Source organism: Bubalus kerabau, chromosome 12 (assembly GCF_029407905.1).
Source record: "Bubalus kerabau isolate K-KA32 ecotype Philippines breed swamp buffalo chromosome 12, PCC_UOA_SB_1v2, whole genome shotgun sequence".
NCBI lineage: Eukaryota > Metazoa > Chordata > Mammalia > Artiodactyla > Bovidae > Bubalus > Bubalus kerabau.
Window position 1 is genome coordinate 43,033,931 of NC_073635.1, and position 20,810 is coordinate 43,054,740.

The following is a 20,810-nucleotide window of genomic DNA, read 5'->3' on the forward strand; positions in this document are numbered from 1 at the left end:
ATTTATTGCTTACTTATTTTAGGTTCTGCAATAATGAATGTTTAGTCAGTAATTATTTATAATCTATAGAGCCTGAAGATTCCATCCAGAACACTGACTTTGCAAGCGAAAATAACCTTGAATGAACTAGATGACAGTTAACCACATTGGAAGCCCAACTGTCCACCACTTTGTCCCTTGTAATCTGATATATATTTTCACTATATTTGGACATTTAGAATATTGTCATGAATTTGTTTAAGAGTAATTACTTACATGAGATAAAAATGATGAGCTTGTTTCTGTGAATGATACCTGAGATATGCAGTATACAAAAATAGAAGGCCAAAGTCAAATTTTTTGAAACAGGATATTATTGAAATACTCTCACAAGATTAAGGGAAGCAAAACACACAATTTTTTTGCCTTTTCATACTGCAAAAAAGATTGTGTTTTACTTCCCTTAATCTTGAGAACTAAAAATAACCTCAAATACTTTGGCCACCTGATGTGAAGAACTGACTCATTGGAAATGACCCTGATGTTGGCAAACACTGAAAGCAGGAGGAGAAGGCGACGACAGAGGAGGAGATGGTTGGATGGCCTCCATGACTTGATGGACATGAGTTTGAGCAATCTCCAGGAGTTGGTGATGGACAGGGAAGCCTGGCAAGCTGCAGTCTATGGGGTCACAAAGGGTCGGACATGACTGAGTGACTGAACTGAACTGAACTGAACTGAAAACACACCATTTAACTTTTTGCTGCTTCTGCTGCTGTTAAGTCGCTTCAGTCGTGTCCGACTCTGTGTGACCCCATAGACGGCAGCCCACCAGGCTCCCCCGTCCCTGGGCAGTATCACCCAAAAAAGGCAATGTCAATTTTGCTAAGGACTTATGATTTCAAAAACTTTGCCAAGCCTCATTTTAACTGTCTTCTTCAAGTGTCAAATATGCCTAAATTTTATTTGTTTTGATACTGCTAATTTCTCATTTATTTTACTTAACTTCAATGTATTTCTTTCTGTTTCATGGAAACTTTTTAGAACATGCATAAGAAGCAGTCACATAACCCTGAAGAAGAGGGGAATGGAAAGTAGAGGAAGGAAAAGAAAAATTAGCCAATCAAACAAACAAAACATATATTAAAAATACAGAACTAATCTCAAGCAAATAAATAATCATATTAAATAGGAATCATTATAAAAATCAATTAAAATAAAAAAGTATCATAGTGGGTAAAAAAGACACAGGTCTATGCTTGTCTATGGGAAATTTGCTTTAAATATAACAAAACTCATAGGCTAAAGTTAAAAGAAAGGAATTAGTACACCACACAAACACTTGATTTGCTATATTGGTGTAATATAGTATAGAAATAAACTAGAAGCTTATTACCACAACTGAAGAGGGACACAAAAAATGATAAAACAGTCAATTAACCAGGAAGAAATAAAAACCCAAAATGTTAATGCACCTAACAATAGAGCTTCAAAATAGATTAAGCAAAACTGACAAACTGACAGGACTTAAAAGAGATACAGAAAAACTCACAATCACAGTTAAGAGTTTTAACATTCCTCTGTTAGTATAAATAGTGTTAGTAGATACAAATTTCATAAACATTAAAGAATTGATCAACACTATAAACCAATTGAATCTAGTCAACCTGTACAGAGCAGTTCCCCAAAAGATAGCAGAATACACTCTCCTTTCAGGTGTACATTGAACATTCACCAAGAATGGTTATATTTAGGTCATAAAACAAATCATAAATAAATAAAATATAATTTGTACAAAGTATTTGCTATAGAATTAACCTAGAAATCAATAATTGAATAATAAAAGAAAATCTCCAATCACTTGAAAATGACAAAGCATACTTCTAAATAATCCACAACTCACAGAAAAAGTCTTAAGGAAAATTTACAATTATTTCAAACTGAACAAATTGATATATATCTAAATGTATGTGATGCAGCAAAAGCAATACTTAGTGGGGAATGTATAGGATTACATTCTCACACCAGATAAGGAGTAGGGCTTTAGAATTTGCTTAAGAAATGAGAAAACATGAACAAAATAATCCTAAATCAAATATACTGGTAAAATAAAAAGATAAAAGTAAAATCACTGACATAAAATAAGAGAAAAATCAAAGAAACCAAGTCTTTGAAAAGACTTATAAAGCTGATAAACATCTAGCAAGTCAAACACCCACACAGAAAAGTAAGATGACAGAAATGACAGTAGGAAAAATGATGAAAAGGATATAACTACAGACCCTGCAGTCATTAAAAATTCAAAAGGAGAACTCTACTACTTCCACAAATTTGAAAATACATCAATGAATCAATTTCCTAAAATGACAAGCTATCAAAATTTACCCAAAATAAAATAAAATGAAGTGAGCATTCTTACATTGGGCTTCAGCAGTGGCTCAGCCTAGAATGCAGGAGACATAGTAGACTCAGGTTCAATCCCTGGGTCGGGAAGATCCCCTGGAGGAGGGCAGGCAACCCACTCCAGTATTCTTGCCTGGAAAATTCCATGGACTGAGGAGCCTGGAGGGCTACAGTCTATGGGGTTGCAAAGAGTTGGACATGACTGAGCATGTACACATACATATACATACATATTCTTATATTATTAAACTAATTAAATTAATAATTCAATGTTTCTAGAAATGTCTATTTCCATTGGTTTCATTTCATTCAGTTTTTAAAATTAAAAAAGAATTAATACAAAATCCATAAAATTATCTTGTAGAAGACATAAGAAGAAGGGACATTATCTATATTATTTTATCAGGCCAGAATGACAATGATAGCGAAATCATAAAAAAAGCATACCAAAAGGAAGAGAGAGAGGGAAAGAATAGAACAATATCTCTCATAAATGTAGATGTAAAATTCTTGGCAAAACATTAACAACTCATATACTTAGAAATATATAAATAGAATAATACACTGAAGGATCAAGAAGGTTTTATCTCAAGATTTCTGGGCTGAAATAATATTCAGAAATCTGTCAGTTTAATTAAGCCTAAAGAAGAAAAGCTACATGATCTTATCAATTAGTATAGAAACTATTTAGTAAAATAAAACATTGATTCATAAAAAAAATCTCTCAGGAAACTAAAAATGTAAGGGAACTTTCTTAACATACTCATTAATGAAAAGCAATGCTCTCTCACTAAGACTAAGAACAAGTGAGGATGTCCACTCTCCCCATGACTATACAGCATCATACTGAATATCTTATACAATGCAATTAAAAAAAAAACATTTAAAGTAAAATGATTACAGATTACAAAAGAACAAATAAGGTATTCTATATTTGTAGGTTGTCTATATAGAACCTGATTGACTATATAGAATGTGATTATTTTGTATAAAACACTAAACATTGTGCAGACATCAACAATCTGGTAAAATACATCAGTTGTATAAAACAACTATTGTATAATACATCAGTTTAGCAATGTTGTAAGATACCACATCAACACACAAAACAAATTTCATTTCTAGAAAGGAACAGAATACAATTAGAGGAAGACTAGTTTGTTTGTTTGTTTTTAATTCACTAACAGCAACTTTAAAATAAGAAATGGTGAAATATAAATGTATCAAGTACATACAGATTCTATATATTGAAAACTATGAAACACTAATGAAGATAATGAAGACAGAAATACATACTATATTCATGGACTGGAAAACTTAACATTGCAGATTTTCCAAAATTAATCTACAGATTTACTACTACTAAATAAAATTTTGTGTAGATATATACAAGATGACTTTAACTATATTTGCAAAGGCAAAAGCACTAGAATAACCAAACTCACTTTGAAAAATAAGAATATTGTAATCATGCTCTCTGATTTTTAAGGCTTACTGTGAAACTACAACTGCTTACTGTGCTATTTGTGAAAGGCTTAAAGCATAAATTAATGGAAAAAGTAAATGCCCAAAACATAATCACACAGCATGGCTTGTGTATACAGTATGGATGTGAGAGTTGGACTGTGAAGAAAGCTGAGCACCAAAGAACTGATGGTTTTGAACTGCAGTGTTGGAGAAGACTCTTGAGAGTCCGTTGGACTGCAAGGAGATCCAACCAGTCCATTCTAAAGATCAGCCCTGGGTGTTCTTTAGAAGGAATGATGCTAAAGCTGAAACTCCAATACTTTGGCCACCTCATGGGAAGACCTGACTCATTGGAAAAGACTCTGATGCTGGGAGGGATTGGGGGCAGGAGGAGAAGGGGACGACAGAGGATGAGATGGCTGGATGGCATCACTGACTCGATGGACATGAGTTTGCATGAACTCTGGGAGTTGGTGATAGACAGGGAGGCCTGGCGTGCTGTGATTCATGGGGTAGCAAAGAGCCGGACATGACTGAGTGACTGAACTGAACTGAACTGATACAGTATTTATGGGCTTCCCTAGTGTCTCAGCTGGTAAAGATGCCACCTGCAGTGCAGGAGACCTGGGTTCCATCCCTGGATTGGGAAGATCCCCTGGAGAAGGGAAAGGCTACCCACTCTAGTATCCTGGCCTGGAGAATTCCATGGACTGCACAGTCCATGGGGGTCACAAAGAGTAGGACACAACTGAGCCACTTTCAGTTTCACTTTTCACAGTATTTACACCAATGAACTTTGGGTCTTTAGAAAATGTATTTAAATTTATAAATGTGAAGATATTATTGAATAATTTTTGAAGTTTGCTTTGTGTTTTGCATCCTAAAGTAGAACTTAATTTTAAGGATGTGGTTGTTTCATAATTCAAAATCAACATTTAACTCTAAAAATATATTTGAGTCATTTTTGATACCATATTCATTTTCTTAATAAAGCTTTATCCTTACAAGGACAGAGTGTATTTCTGATTCTTTAATAATTTATCACCAATACTTAGTTCAAGTGAAAAATAGTAGGTATTCCTAAATATTTTTAATGGATAAATAAAATAAGTTAATTGTATTTAGGTCATTTTACTCTTCTAGGTGTTTTATAATTTCAAATAATTTACTCCTTAATAATCAAACTCTATTGTCATTTGATTTGTTTGAATGTATTCAACTTTCAGTATTTTGATAAAACACCTATGACATCATTCAGCAGGTTCTTTAATATATTTTACATTTTACATTATAGTATGTTGAAAATTTGGTTCATAAAATTATATTTGTAACTTTAATGAAAATACCAAATGAATTTTATATATACACATTTAAGTATTCTAAATGCATTTTTCCTTCATCATAGTCAGAGAGAGAATTTCCAAATACATTGATGTCTGTTTCTTCTAATACATAATGCTAAATTAAACTCTTGAAATCTATAGTCACTCTTTCTGTTCAGGGAGATGATTTAATATTTAGTATCCCAGTACTTTTAAAAATCTAGTAAAAATCTTGAATGTATCTTTGTTCATTCATTTCCCCTCCAGGCTTTAGAAAATGACTATAGCAAGGCATTCAAATAAGTCATTGTGTTCAATTATTCAATAGATATTTATGGAACACTATTATGTGTCAGCAATGTGATAGGAATTAAGAAAAAGTCAAAGGAGAGTAAGTCATGCTCTTTGTCCTTGGCATGTATTCAATCTCACAGGCAAGAAAAGCACGTGATGAAGTCATGCAATCCATTGTAATGAGTAATGAAAGAAGGACAAAGGAAAATTAGTTTTAGCATCCTCTCCTGATGGGTAGAGTAACATTTATGCATGTCCATGAAAGATTAGGATGTTAGTGAGAGAAAAAGGAGATGAGTAATAATGGTGGGAAGCAGCAAGTACAGAGACATATAAGAGGAAAAACAAATCAGTCTTTGAAAGTCCCAGGTATCTTATAATAAGGTTGAGTAAGATGAGGAGAACCACATTAGATGATTTTTAAATTATGTAATTTTGAAAGATATTATAGGTATACAAAGGAAATGGAATAATTATTTTGAAGAGATATCAGTACTCCCATGTTAATGCAGCATTATTCACAATAGCCAAATATGGAAACAATTGTCTACTGGTGGATGAACAAATAAAGGAGATACACATACATTACAATATCATTGTCTTAAGAAGGAAATACTCCCGTTTGCAACAGCACAGATGAACCAGAGGGCATTATGCTAAGTGAACTAAGCTAAGCAGGGAAGACAAATACTGTATAGTATCACTTAAATGTTGAATCTAAAAACAAAAGGTGAACATATAGAAACATAGTAAAAGAGTAGAATGGCAATTGTGAGGTTGTCAGGGTCTGGATGTTTTGTAATGAGGAGAAAAGGGCTCAAACTTTCAGTTATAAGATGAATAAGGTCTGAGTAGCTAAAGTATAAGATGTTGACTATAGTTATTGTACTAGACTGAATAATTTAAATTTACTAAGAGAATTGAACTTGAGTTCTCACACCCCTCTCTGGTGCTTCAGATGGTAAAGCATCTGCCTACTATGCGGGAGACCCGGGTTCACTCTCTGGGTCGGGAAGATCTCCTGGAGAATGAAATGGCAACCCACTCCAGTATTCTTGACTGGAATGAACCTGGTAGGCTACAGTCCATGGGGTCGCAAAGAGTTGGACACGACTGAGCAACTTCACTTTCACTTTTCACTTTTATGCATTGGAGAAGGAAATGGCAACCCATTCCAGTATTCTTGCCTGGAGAATTCCCGGGACTGGGGAGCCTGGTGGGCTGCCATTTATGGGGTCACACAGAGCTTGGACACGGCTGAAGTGACTTAGCAGTAGCAGCAGCAAAGCTAAATACAGAGCATTATATGCACACACTGATATTTTTCCCACAAAATTGCCATAACATTTCCATTCCTAGCAGCAATGTAGCTAAGTTCCAGCTCTCCCATATCTCTGTCATTTGATATTATCATTTTAATTTTAGCCACTGAAGTCCCTGAGCATTAGTATCTCATTGTGGTTTTAATTTGTTTCCCTAATTGCTGATCATGTAGATATTTTTTTTTTCACATTTGATATAGATAGATAGATATACATAGATAATATTTATTTTTAACTTAATGTTCTGGGTAGAAGAATTTTATCAGCACATGATTTACAAATATTTCAATCTGTGGCTTACTCTTTGACTACCTTAAAAAGGTCTTTAATAAATATAACTTTAAATACTTAATGAAATACAATTTATCTTTTAAAATTATGGCTTTTTTCATATCTGATAAATTTTTGCCCAATATAACATCACATCACAAAGATCTCCTATGATTATTTTTGGGAAGGTTTACATTTTTATGCCTTCATTTAGGTATAGCATCCACGTTAAATCACATTGTGTATCAGTTCAGTTCAGTCGCTCAGTCGTGTCTGACTCTTTGCGACCCCACGAATTGCAGCACGTCAGGCCTCCATGTCCATCACCAATTCCCGGAGTTCACTCAAACTCAAGCCCATTGAGTCAGTGATGCCATCCAGCCGTCTCATCTTCTGTTGTCCCCTTCTCCTCCTGCCCCCAATCCCTCCCAACATCAGAGTCTTTTCCAATGAGTCAACTCATCACATGAGGTGGCCAAAGTACTGGAGTTTCAGCTTTAGCATCATTCCTTCCAAAGAACACTCAGGGCTGATCTCCTTCAGAATGGAATGGTTGGATCTCCTTACAGTCCAAGGGACTCTCAAGAGTCTTCTCCAACAACATAGTTTAAAAGCATCAATTTTTCGACGCTCAGCTTTCTTCACAGTCCAACTCTCACATCCATACATGACCACAGGAAAAACCATAGCCTTGACTAGACGGACCTTTGTTGGCAAAGTAATGTCTCTGCTTTTGAATATACTGTCTAGGTTGGTCATAACTTTCCTTTCAAGGAGTAAGCGTCTTTTAATTTCATGGCTGCAGTCACCATCTGCAGTGACATTGTGCATATGGCATGCAGTAAGGTTTGAAGTTTATTGTTTTAATACATGGATATCTAATATTTATCACCTCCTGTTGAAATACTAGCATACTCCTCCCCGGTGACTTAACACCTTGTCAAAATTTAATCCATGTTTTAAGTATGGGCATATTTCTGGTCTACCTATTCTGGCTTATTGGTCCATATGTTTTCTATATTACAACATGCAGGTTATTCAGCCACCTAACTCTATCTGTGCAAACACAAAATTTTACTGCATACTCTAAAATATTTTTGGTAATATCCAGATTGCAGAAAAATCCACAGTTACTGGGTTTTCACAATTAGCCCAATGTATCAGTTTTTAAAATGTCTTATTACATATGTATAACATGAAAGTTAGGTCGCTCAGTCGTGTCCAACTCTTTGTGACTCCATGGACACCAGGCTCCTCCGTCCATGGGATTTTCTAGTCAAGAGTACTGGAGTGGGGTGCCATTTCTTTCTTTAGGGAATCTTCAAGACCCAGGGATTGAACCCAGGTCTCCCGCATTGTACACACGCTTTACCATCTAAGCCACCAGGGAAGTCCTTAAATATGTATAAGGTTATATTATATATTTATATAGAGCATGCTGCTGCTGCTGCTGCTAAGTCGCTTCCCTCCTGTCTGACTCCGTGCGACCCCACAGACGGCAGCCCACCAGGCTCCACAGTCCCTAGGATTCTCCAGGCAAGAACAGAGGAGTGGGTTGCCATTTCCTTCTCCGATGCATGAAAGTGAAAAGTAAAAGTGAAATCGCTTAGTCGTGTCTGACTCTTCAGGACCCCATGGACTGCAGCCTACCAGGCTCCTCCGTCCATGGGATTTTCCAGGCAAGAGTACTGGAGTAGGTTGCTATTGCACAATTAGGTGTTATTATCTCCATGCTGTATATTATATTAGGAAAAAATACTCAGTTTGATGTCAAACTTTGCCAAATGGAAATACTACTTTGTCAATTAATTCTTATTTGCCATTGGCGTATTACTTTATTTAGATGCTCCACTTTTGATCTGTAGAACTCAATCTCAATGAATCATAAGTTATATAACATAAAAATATAGAATTTAGGGTTTACTTTTTGTTTCTGAGGTTTCCACAAATGGATAAAACAAGGAATCTTTTTCTCCAACATATATTAAAATTTATGTTTTTTTTTTTAATGCAACATTTATTATTCAAATTAGAGTGTTAGCACTCTAGGGGATGAAACCAGCTTCAGTCTACATCTTGCAGGCTATCAGAAGCCAAATCAATATACTGGAGCAGAAAGCACTGCCAGTCTTAAACTGATATTTCAACTCCCTCAAAAGATGACACATCATATATTCAGATGTAAAATGAAGGGATAAATATATTGTTAAAAAAAAAAAGTGTGATACAATAATAACAGTGAAGTTGTCCAAAATCCTTATTCCTTATTTATATAATCAATGAATTAAATGCACCTCTATTTATAACATTTACTTCATAAGGTTATTGTGGTGATAAATGTGGCAATTAATTACCAAAATATTTGTAACAATGCCTGTAATGCAAAAAACTGATAATATTTATATTTCTATTTTTGATTATCTTTGTTATTGCTATCTAGAGTCTTTGTCAACAATCACAGAAGAAAATGTAGTTTTAATGGAAAAAACAAAAAAAAACTGAGAGGTTACAGTACATATCCCTGTATGTAGTGTTTGTAGGAACTTGAGGTTAAATTAAAGAAAGCTTTCAAATGTAAGGGGCATGGACAAGAACAGAGAAGCACATTTTCTGAGTGCTATACAGAGAGAAAAAATTTTGCTTTCTTTTATGTTGTTTTGTTTTCCATTGGCAAGAAAAAAAGGATAAAAAGTATAAAGCACTTCTGAGGCACCATGTTTTTCTCTATACAGGATCAAGAGGTTCTTTTATTAAAAAGAAGAAAACAAATGCACAGAAAAGCAAGTAAAAATACTATCCCTATCCTTAAAGACTGCTCACTATTCATGCATGTATCCTTGTAAAGGTAATTCAGAACAAATGTCCAGTGGCGTTGTAGAAGAATGCCACAGATGAGTAGAGACTTCTCTCCCAACAGATTTATCAGATGCAAGTCTTATGAATCCTGTCAGGATCTCCATTGAGTCAGGGTGTCCTGGTTACTAGCATCAGTTCAGTTCAGTTTAGTCACTCAGTTGTGTCCGACTCTGCGACCCCATGAATCGTAGCATGCCAGGCCTCCATGTCCATCACAAACTCTCTCAGTTCACTCAGACTCACGTCCATTGAGTCAGTGATGCCATCCAGCCATCTCATCCTCTGTCGTCCCCTTCTCCTCCTGCCCCCAGTCTGTAAATCTGACAAATCTTTTGACCATGCTGTGTTTGTAAATGTTGCAACACATGAGTTGGATTTTTCTATGTTTTGGTCAGAACGTAATTTAACTTCACTTTGGTCTCTGAAGAGGATAGAAACTTCAGTGTCTGCTACTCTTATTCCATCTCACCATGATTGTGGAATCATCAGCCCTCATTACAGTAGGCATGTGAAAGGCCAAGTGTCACTCAATTCAGCACCCACAGTGTTTGGAAAATGACTGAGACTTGGAAGAAATATTATCCTTAGACCTAGGCAAAGGACACTGCATCCCAGTTTGGAGAGCCCTCTTCAATATTTTGTATGTCCTCACCAGTCTCTGGAAACTGCCCAGGTCAGCAGTGATATCAGGACAAAATATCTTGGGACCAGATCTGATTCCTTATGTATGACAAACACTGAATGCACCTACTCAAATGTATCTAAGCTAAGATCAGCCAGGACCCACAGTAACACCTGTGTGCAGCCCAATCCCATATTGTTACTTGTATGGAATCCTGTTTTTCTTTCTTATCTCGGGAATTCTCTGACTTTCCACCCTGAACATGGGATCATCAAGGTGCTCCAAGAAACTCCAACATGTCACTATTTTTGTTGTCCTAGGGCCAATAGAGACCCTACTTCCTGGCAGGTGGCTTAGTGAGCAACTTTTCTTTCTGACTGATGTGGTAGTTTTTCAAGAAATCAACTGATTGGACTGGTAGACTAATAAAGGCACAGATTTGCAGCTTAAATTATTTTTACAGACAGGACACTTGCCAAATTAAAAAACAAAAAACAGTTTCCCAAGGATCTGGATATTTGACAATGGCAAACTAGATTAACCATGGTAAGAGGAAGTCCAGGTCACAGTATCAATGGATGGCTTCTGTTCCTGATACCAAGGTCAATTCATTAAGTATCTATCATGCTAAAACTGAAAATGGATAACCAGGACTTGCTGATATCAACCTAGTGATTGTGGTAATTTTGTTGTTTAATGCTTCCTCACTGATAGGTGACCTCTGATGAGTGTTAAGTTGTCATACTGCCATGTGTCCTTCCACATGATTTACTGCTTGACTCTAACCTCAGTTCATTTGTCCTTCAGCATAAAGTGCACAAGAAAAGGCATTGACCAAAACTCTCCTCACTGAGAAAATGAATGCTTTTCTTCACCTCTGTCTTTCAAGGTTACTTTTTTATGTGAGGATTCAGTACAGCGGCAATTTCTATTTTGTTTGCTCCCGTGTAATATTTCACCTCATGAAATGTAGCTGAGATATTTTTTTTTCCATCTACCACTTGTTTATACAGAATATCTCATGTAACTTTTCTTAGCTGTGGCCTGAGTGAAAATGCCAAGCCTCTTCAGAAGATCAATAATGCTCTAATTATGCAGTCTCTTCTAGATAGAGATTAAATTCAGACCACTATCAGGAAAACATGGTCTAAAGATGAAGCTAAGAATGTAATAGTAAAATGTAGTTATAAAACCACAGGAAAAAAAAATCTAATGCATTGTATGAGTAGAAGAAACAGTCAAAATGAGAATTTTTCCATTTAAGGAAGTCCTTAAGAATGTTGTATTTTAGCAGCTTCAATGTAAGTCCAAGGAAGACAAGGAAAGAGCTTTAAAAATGTTGTGTTTATGGATTTTGCTTAATTTATTGAACTCCAGTAAGATTCATAAAGGACTCACACATTTTAAGAAAAGATTATTGGCAGAAATACTAGCTAGTTAAACTTTTGCAAGGGAAAAAGAGAGAGTACAAGTACAAAATTCACAAAGAAACAACATGATTGAATGCCAAAATTTCTATGACCATAAAGCATTCTGAGAAAGACACAGGCTATCTTTAATGTGTAAGGAAGATTATTAGCAACAACAATAACAAAAAAGGCTCAGAAGGCGAAGTCAAGAGCCATGAAATAAAACATGTCAAGGCTTTGTATCCAATCAAGGAATGGTCCACTTGTGCCATGCTTGATTTCAAAACTGGTACAAGCTTCTATTTGTCTCCTATGGTTTTCCATTATTTTGCAATGGTTGTAAGTAACAGGTATCTTACACCCATAAACCACATATGTTAGAATTGGAAGAGACATAACTGGCTTATTTAGGTTATAAACCATCCTGTTTGAAGAATTCTACAGTACTAGAGAAACTAATTCTGAAGAGAAACTAATATTCTTGACCCTAGACATGTTTTAGATAATAAGATTTCAAACTTCAAACTTGTAGTTTAAAAGGATGAGAATATTGAATATGTTGGAGAAAATGTATTTTCAGTTATGGAGAAGTGTAAATAAATTGTCATTAAAAGGATTATAGGAAATTTAAATTATATTCACAAGTACTTACAACATTCCTCCTTCAAAAGCTCAAACTTAATTATTCTAACCTTGATTGCAAACTGAATGTAGTGACACATTTCTAATGAATAGAATGTGGTAGATGTGATGGTGCATGACTTACAAGTCTGAGTCAGAAAAAGAATCAATACTGTCTTGTTGTCTCTTAGGTCACTTGTTCTGGAATAAGAATGCTGTTATGTTCTGAGGAAACTTAAGCAGCAATTTTGAGATCCTGTATGGAAACAATCAGAAGCCACAATTAAACTACCAGCACCAACTTGCCAGCCATGTAAATAGGGCTACTTCCCATCTCAAACTTTTGGATGATCACAGCTCAGAAGATATCTTGGCTACACTTAATGAGTGATTCTGAGCCTCAACATTCCTGAATTATTCACACACGGAATGTGAGGATCACAAATATTTATAGTTTTGTCCTCAGATTTTGAGGTAATTTGTTATATAACAGGAGATAACTAAAATACCAAGTTATTTACTTGAATATTTGCATGTTGTATAAAGGGCAATACACAGACATTTTAAGGAATGTATGACATCTGGTTTTATATAATGTTGATGTTTAAAAACCCAAGCATCATTGTGTCCCATCTTGCTAGAATGGATATCTGAGATATGAAAACATGGTGACAAGTGAATTTCTGGTCAAAGTCTGGGGTTGGTAGTGGTCCCTGATTTGAACTGAAATGCAGAATGGTCACGGACTACTACCAGATCAATTAAGCATCAGCAATGGTCTCAGTCGTCATGCTGAATATGGCAACTTTGTCAGAGTTGATTACTATGGCTTCAAGTGCATAGCATTAGTCATTGATATTAAGATGGTTTCTTCTCCAATGAGATAAAAAAATGTTTATAAACAGTTCAAGTTCATATGAAATAGAAACTATTCATGTCCCAGGGCTATACTAGTTTTTCCTAATATTGCCATAATTTAATTTTGGAAGATTTTCATCTCTTGGATTTCTTGAAGACCATGATATTGATCCAATATATTGATAATATGCTCTCTGATATATAAGCAAGAGTTAGCTAGCATCTCAAATTATGTGGAAGATCGATATTATGAACTATTAGGGAGCTTGTCTGATCGGTGAAATCATAAGGTATGTGGAGTCCAATGATATATGGAGATTTTATTCAAGGCTGAAGATTATTACACTTCCCCCTCCCCCCACCCCCGCCTCTGATCACAATGGAATCACAGCACCTGGTGAGCCTTAGAGCTCTGAAAAACAATTTATGTAACATGGAGTGCAAATTTTAGTTAAACATTTAGTTAAAATAAAATTTCTATATGGAAAATATAAATAGCTATAGTGGCATACAGAACTAAGCACCAAAGCAATCTGTGATGAAGAAATAGGAAGAGCCACAGAAAGCTTCAAGAAATTTCTGGCATACACACCGAGAATTGAAAGAGACACATATAACCCAATGTTCATTGCAACACTGTTTACACTAACTAGGACATGGAAGCCACCTAGATGTCCATTGGCAGATGAATGGATAAGGAAGTTGTGTACATATACACAACTGAATATTACTCAGTGCTCTTGCCTGGAAAATCCCATGGAGGGAGGAGCCTGGTAGGCTGCAGTCCATGGGGGCGCGAAGAGTCGGACATGACTGAGCTTCACTTTCACTTTTCATTTTCATGCATTGGAGAGGGAAATGGCAACCCACTCCAGTTTTCTTGCCTGGAGAATCCCAGGGGCGGTGGAACCTGGTGGGCTGCTGTCTATGGGGTCGCACAGAGTCGGACACGACTGAAGTGACTTAACAGCAGCAGCAGCAGCTATAAAAGAGAATGCATTTGAGTCAGTTCTAATGAAGTGGAGGAAACTGGAGCCTATTATACGGAGTGAAGTAAGTCAGAAAGAGAAGCACCAATACAATATATTGTCACATATATGTGGAATTTAGAAAGATGGTAACTACGACCCTATATGCAAGACAGCAAAAGAGACACAGATGTAACGAACAGACTTTTGGACTCTGTGAGAGAAGGTGAGGGTGGGATGATTTGAGAGAATACCATTGAAACATGTACACTACCATATAGATGATATAGATGACAGTGCAAGTTCAATGTATGAAGCAGGGCACTCAAAGTCAGTGCTCTGGGACAATCCAAAGGGATGAGGTGGGGAGGGAGTGGGAACAGGGTTCAGGATGGAGGGACACATGTACACCCATGGATGATTCATATCAATGTATTGCAAAAACCACCACAATATTGTAAAGTAATTAGCCTCCAATTAAAATAAATAGATTAATTTAAAGAATAAATTTCCAACTGGAATATTAGCAGATGAAAATGAGCAGAAAGAAAAGGTTGTTACTAACAGAGAAAGCAGTATGAACAGAAGTGTATGTCAGAAATCATAGGGCATGTTTGAGTAAAATATGGTAAAACCTGAAGTTGGAAATGACTAGAATTGATGCTGGATTAGCTGCCAAGGGTCATAAAATGAAGGACCTTATTTATCAGACTAAGGAGTTTAGGTGATAGAAAATAAATGATAATTTTAAAACTATCTTATTAGCTAAGGATGAAGTTCCAAGAATTAAAATTGAAGATGAAAGCACCTGTGGCCAAAAAAGCTACAATATTCTGTATAACAAATGTATAAAATTAGCAAAGGTATCATAGATAAAGATGAAAGAATGTATCTCACAGAATCTAACAAGTGGACTAGGTAACAATTAGTACCTGAGTTTTGCGCAGAGAAGGAAACTCCTGATTTTCTGGCTAAATCATTTGGTCATTGCATTGGGTATACCAGTCACTGATATAAAGGCTATAGAAGGGTCACCTTGACTAATGAAGTATGAGGGAAGATGAGTTAAATTATGAATGTGCTGCATTTGAAGTACCTTGAATTGTATAGCAGACACTCCTGGAGATATAAGAATCATCTATATTGAAATTATAGATATGGAAGTTATTAGAGTTCAGATGATCATTTAAAGAGAACAGAATTGTCCACATAGGACTAGTGCTATAAAGAAATTTCATCTAAGCTTTGAGTTGTTTGCCCAGAAACCTATTCTTCATCACATATTATACTTTCTCTATATAAAGAAATGATAGCCATTTTAAAATACTAATCAGTTTGCTTAAAAACATATACAGTTGACTCGAGCAATGTGAAGGTTAGGAACACTGATCTTCCATGTAGTCAAAAATCCACACAAAACACTTGACTTTCCAAAATCTTAATACCAATAGCCTACTGTTGACCAGAAATCTTACCAATAACATCAACAGTTGATTAATACATTTCATATGTATTGTATTCCTACAATACACTAGGCTAGAGAGAGGAAAGTGTTATTAAGAAAATCAAGAAGAAGAAAATATATTTTCAGTTCTACACAGGCATCCCCTGGTATCTCCTGCAGATTGGTTCTAAGACCTGATATGGATACCAAAATCCATGGATACTATAGTCCCTTATAGTTAGTCTTTTGTATCTGTGGATTCTACATCTCTTTATTCAATCAACCATGGATAGGATAATGCTGTTTTATTTTTTAATCAACATTTATATGGATTTTTCAGCTCAAACCCCTGTTCTATTATAATTTTATGTCATCTGTTTACAAGATGAATCATCTGCCTTTCTGTGCCTACCTCAGTATTGTCTTATATGATACAAAACACTGTATATATTCTTTGTACTACTAACATTAGACATCAAAAATAAGACAACAATGAGAATAGGAAATTCACCTTTATGTATAAGTATGATGATTCATACTGTGATAATGATGAAGCAGCTGTGAGATTGTTTAATGGTACCTAATGTTCAGATTTAAATTGAAGAAAGCAGGGAAAACCACTAGACCATTCAGGTATGACCTAAATCAAATCCCTTATGATGATACAGTACAAGAGAGAAATAGATTTAAGGGACTAGATCTGATAGATTGCCAGATGAAGTATGGATGGAGGTTCATGACATTGTACAGGAGACAGGAATCAAGAACATCCCCCCAAAAAAGAAATGCAAAAAGGCAAAATGGCTGTCTGAGGAGGCCTTACAAATAGCTGTGAAAAGAAGAGAAGTGAAAAGCAAAGGAGAAAAAGAAATATATACCCATTTGAATGCAGAGTTCCATAGAATAGCAAGGACAGATAAGAAAGCCTTCCTCAGTGATCAAAGCAAAGAAATCGGGGGAAACAATAGAAATGGAAAGACTAGCGATCTCTTTAAGAAAATTAGAGATACCAAGGGAACATTTCATGCAAAGATGGGCTCAATAAAGGGCAGAAATGTTATGGACCTAACAGAAGCAGAAGATATTAAGAAGAAGTGGCAAGAATACACAGAAGAACTGTACAAAAAGGAGCTTCACGACCCAGATAATCATGATGGTGTGATCACTCACAATCTCTTTCATGGTGCCATGTACAGTCTATGTAACTATTGTGTAAGTTTAAATTTTAAGTTTTAATTAGAGATTTTGTATATTTTATGACAGTAAAATATACCAGTGTCTATATGTATTTTATTCATTCACAACATAACTTTTTCTTGATTTTAAGCCTACTCACTTTGCAAAAACTTTTTTTTTTCAATATATTTACTAAAAGAAATCTCTCTATAAGTGGATCTGTGCAGTTCAAACCCATATTGTTCAAGCACTGCCAGTATATAGCAGTAAGATTATCAAATAAAGTGATCATAATGTCAAATGTTTCAGGTATATGAAATAGTTATACATTTTCCCCACATTTATTGAGACAAAATTGACATGTTACAAGGTAATTATATATGTATATATTGAAAAATAGTTATGGTTAACCATAATATGGTTAGTTAGCTTATCCATCCCCTTATATGGTGGCATTTTTGTGTGTAGAGGGAATTTTAAATGTTTGTTCTCTTAGCAACTTTCAAATATGCAATATACTATTGTTAACTGTAGTTACCATGTTATACATTACATCTGCAGAATTTATCTCTTCATTGGAAGTTTGTATCATCTAACCACCTTCACCCATTTCTCCCAGACCACAGTTGTGTATAAAAAGATTGCAATGAGAGATTCAGAATGTGAGTTAAATATGACAAAAATCAAGGGACAGAATCCTAGATTGTGTGAAGCTTGATTAAATGAAATACATATATAGGAGGATTGCAACATTTTTTGAAGACACAAAAAGAAGGGGATGTTTAAACTTACTTGCATGACTGATTACCTTGCTTGACCGCTAAATTTTTCTGCATCCAGTTGGCAGTTTGCATGACTTTCAAAGTTCTTATAGAGATTACTCAATCTGTATTCTTAGTGTAAATACTCTGAGACTGCTTATTGTAATTGTAGTAGGAGATTTTATGGTGCCTTCAGGTACAGAGCATCAGATGATTGCATATTACATACTGGATGCTATTTTTGCTCTGTTATTGAGACATTCTGAAACTTATATGATTTAGTAATTGCTTGTGATTTACTTTTATTTATCATAATTTATGTATATAATAAATATTAAGAATGCAAAGCAATTCAAAATGATTGTTTGGGTCCTGTCCTGAATGATTATAATATGGCCATCATTATTATAGACTACAACAGTAATCTAAATATTTAAAATGCCTTAAAATTTTTAGGTCCATTTAGCCTATTAATGTTTGTAGATGCATGATAATTTTACAGATATTTCTTAAAGCACAGTCCTCTGAAAAGGATACAACTGATACTGTAAATTACTTTGATGCTGAGGCCTTACTGTCTTCACATTCACCTTGGTGAAAATATTTACCACACTAAACATGGCTTTTTGAGAGTCCCTTCGACTGCAAGGAGATCCAACCAGTCCATCCTAAAGGAAGTCAGTCCTGGGTGTTCATTGGAAGGACTGATGTTGAAGCTGAAACTCCAATATTTTGGCCACCTGATGCAAAGAGCTGACTCATTTGAAAAGACCCTGATGTTGGGAAAGGTTGATGGCAGGAGGAGAAGGGAATAACAGGATGAGATGGTTAAATTTCATCATCAACTCAATGGACATGAGTTTGGGTAAACCCCAGGAGTTGGTGATGGACAGGGAGGCCTGGTGTGCTGTGGCTCATGGAGTCACGAAGAGACGGACACGACTGAGTGACTGAACTGAACTGAACTGAACTGAAGCATGGCTTTTTCATTTTCATAAATGTTTTAACAGAGGAAATGCAAAAATGATAACCTACCTATGAATAATCTTGAACTCTTGTTTATGAATTAAAAAACTCAAACATTTGAAAAGAATATGTGATTCAGGTATGTATCAACAGAGCATTATTTTGATGACAATGGCATTTTCACTAACATCTGTTTTTAAATTCAGATAAATATTCTCAGGTATCATTCAATACAGTAAAGCCTTTTTTATATAACCACACATAAATTTATATGATTGCAGTTATTTTCAAAACTAGGTTTTCAAAACCATAGTATTGCATCAATATTCTTAATATCCTTGAGCTAGATTTCAAATATAAGCATCTCAACACTATAGATTAAAAATAAAATAGAATTTTACTAAGTTCATTAACAGTATGAAGATTCTGTGCACATTAAAACAAAATGTAGAAAACTGTAAGGGGGATGGGAGATGAAGATGGAAGTCTTCAATTAGCTGTGCTTTTCTTTTGTATTCACTCCCCAGGGTTGCCACTTAAGCTCAAATGAACTATATTGATTATAAAAAGATATATTTTATATTTGATTGCTGTAGCACACTTTATGAGTGGAGGAGTCCCAGGATACGGTATTTATTCTTGATGAGTTGCAAAATATAACAGCATAATGCAAAATATATCTCACTAAATTATGAAATATGCATATTTAGCTTTTTGGAAGTTTTCCATGTGAAAGTTTTACATGAGTCTGGGAGAAAGTATTTTCATTGCTCAGGAGGTTGTGATCACAGCTGCTTTGCAGTAGAATAACAGCCAAATTAGCAGTTTTTTTTTTTTTTTCTTGTTTTTTTTCTCTTTATGAAACAGCAGCATCACCAGTCTGAAATCAATTGATGGACTAGATATTACAGTTCTAGTGTGGACAAAGTATTTGTCATTTGCACTCTACATAAATAAATGTGCACTCTACATACATAAAACGAACGTGAAATGATGAACAAAAGGTAATTTTTTTGTTGCTTATTATAACATATTACACATTTCATCTTGAACTGGTACTTTTTTTTGTTGTTTCTGTTGTTTTAACTTTGATTTTGCTGATTTGGGACAGCTATTCTAGGATACTTGAAAGTTTGCTGATGCTCCACATTAAACACTGGTAGAAAAATGTAACTAGTGGATACTTTGCTGAGATATATTGGTTCTCTATTTCCTCTACTGCCATTTTATATTTTTTTTTTTGCATGAAAAGAGGATAATATTTTATTAAGGAAACAATCTTCTATTTATTTCATTTCATTTGATTTTTTTTTTCTAAAAACACATTACAGAAACAAAGTATCTTGAACTAGTTCCTCAAATATCAGTCTTAAATTCAGCCAAGTCATGATTCAATTTATTAGAATGTCAGGCCAATCAGAGCCATTCTACTGCTAAGATGTTGTGAATACCCCTTTCAAGTGTCATGCTAGGTGTCTCATGTGTACTCTAATGCTTACCACAGTTTTCAAGATTATTTTATTCATTTAGCCATAAATAGATGCTTCTGTAAAGAAATTCTACACCTGATCAAGAACTTACTGTTCCTATCTGATTTTTGACAATTATATTAGAATTGAAGGTTTTCAAAAATTTCAAGTAATCTCACTTATTGCAATAAAATTGGCTTGTTTTCTTTCCCTAAGTCTTCTGTGGCTAAAGTTGCCACTATACTACTGCTCTCGTGTGATAGCTTCCTAAAATATTCTTATTTCATACTTTTACCTATGCATGGTTTATTTATTTTCTCATTGTTTCTCTAGTTAATTCATCCAGAGTGTTTAATCTTTATTTTATGAACTTGAAATAGATTGAGTCACTTATGTTCATAAATCATTGTATGATTTACTTTATATCTGATTGTACACTTGCTTTATTTGGACTATTCTGGGATGGTAGAGATGCTTTTGCATGCATTCCTAATGAATTAATTTATTTAATAACTTTATTGATATATATTTGACATACAAATAACTTCATATAATTAATTTGCATACTTCTGTTGTTTGGATGTATACAAACTTTTGAAATTC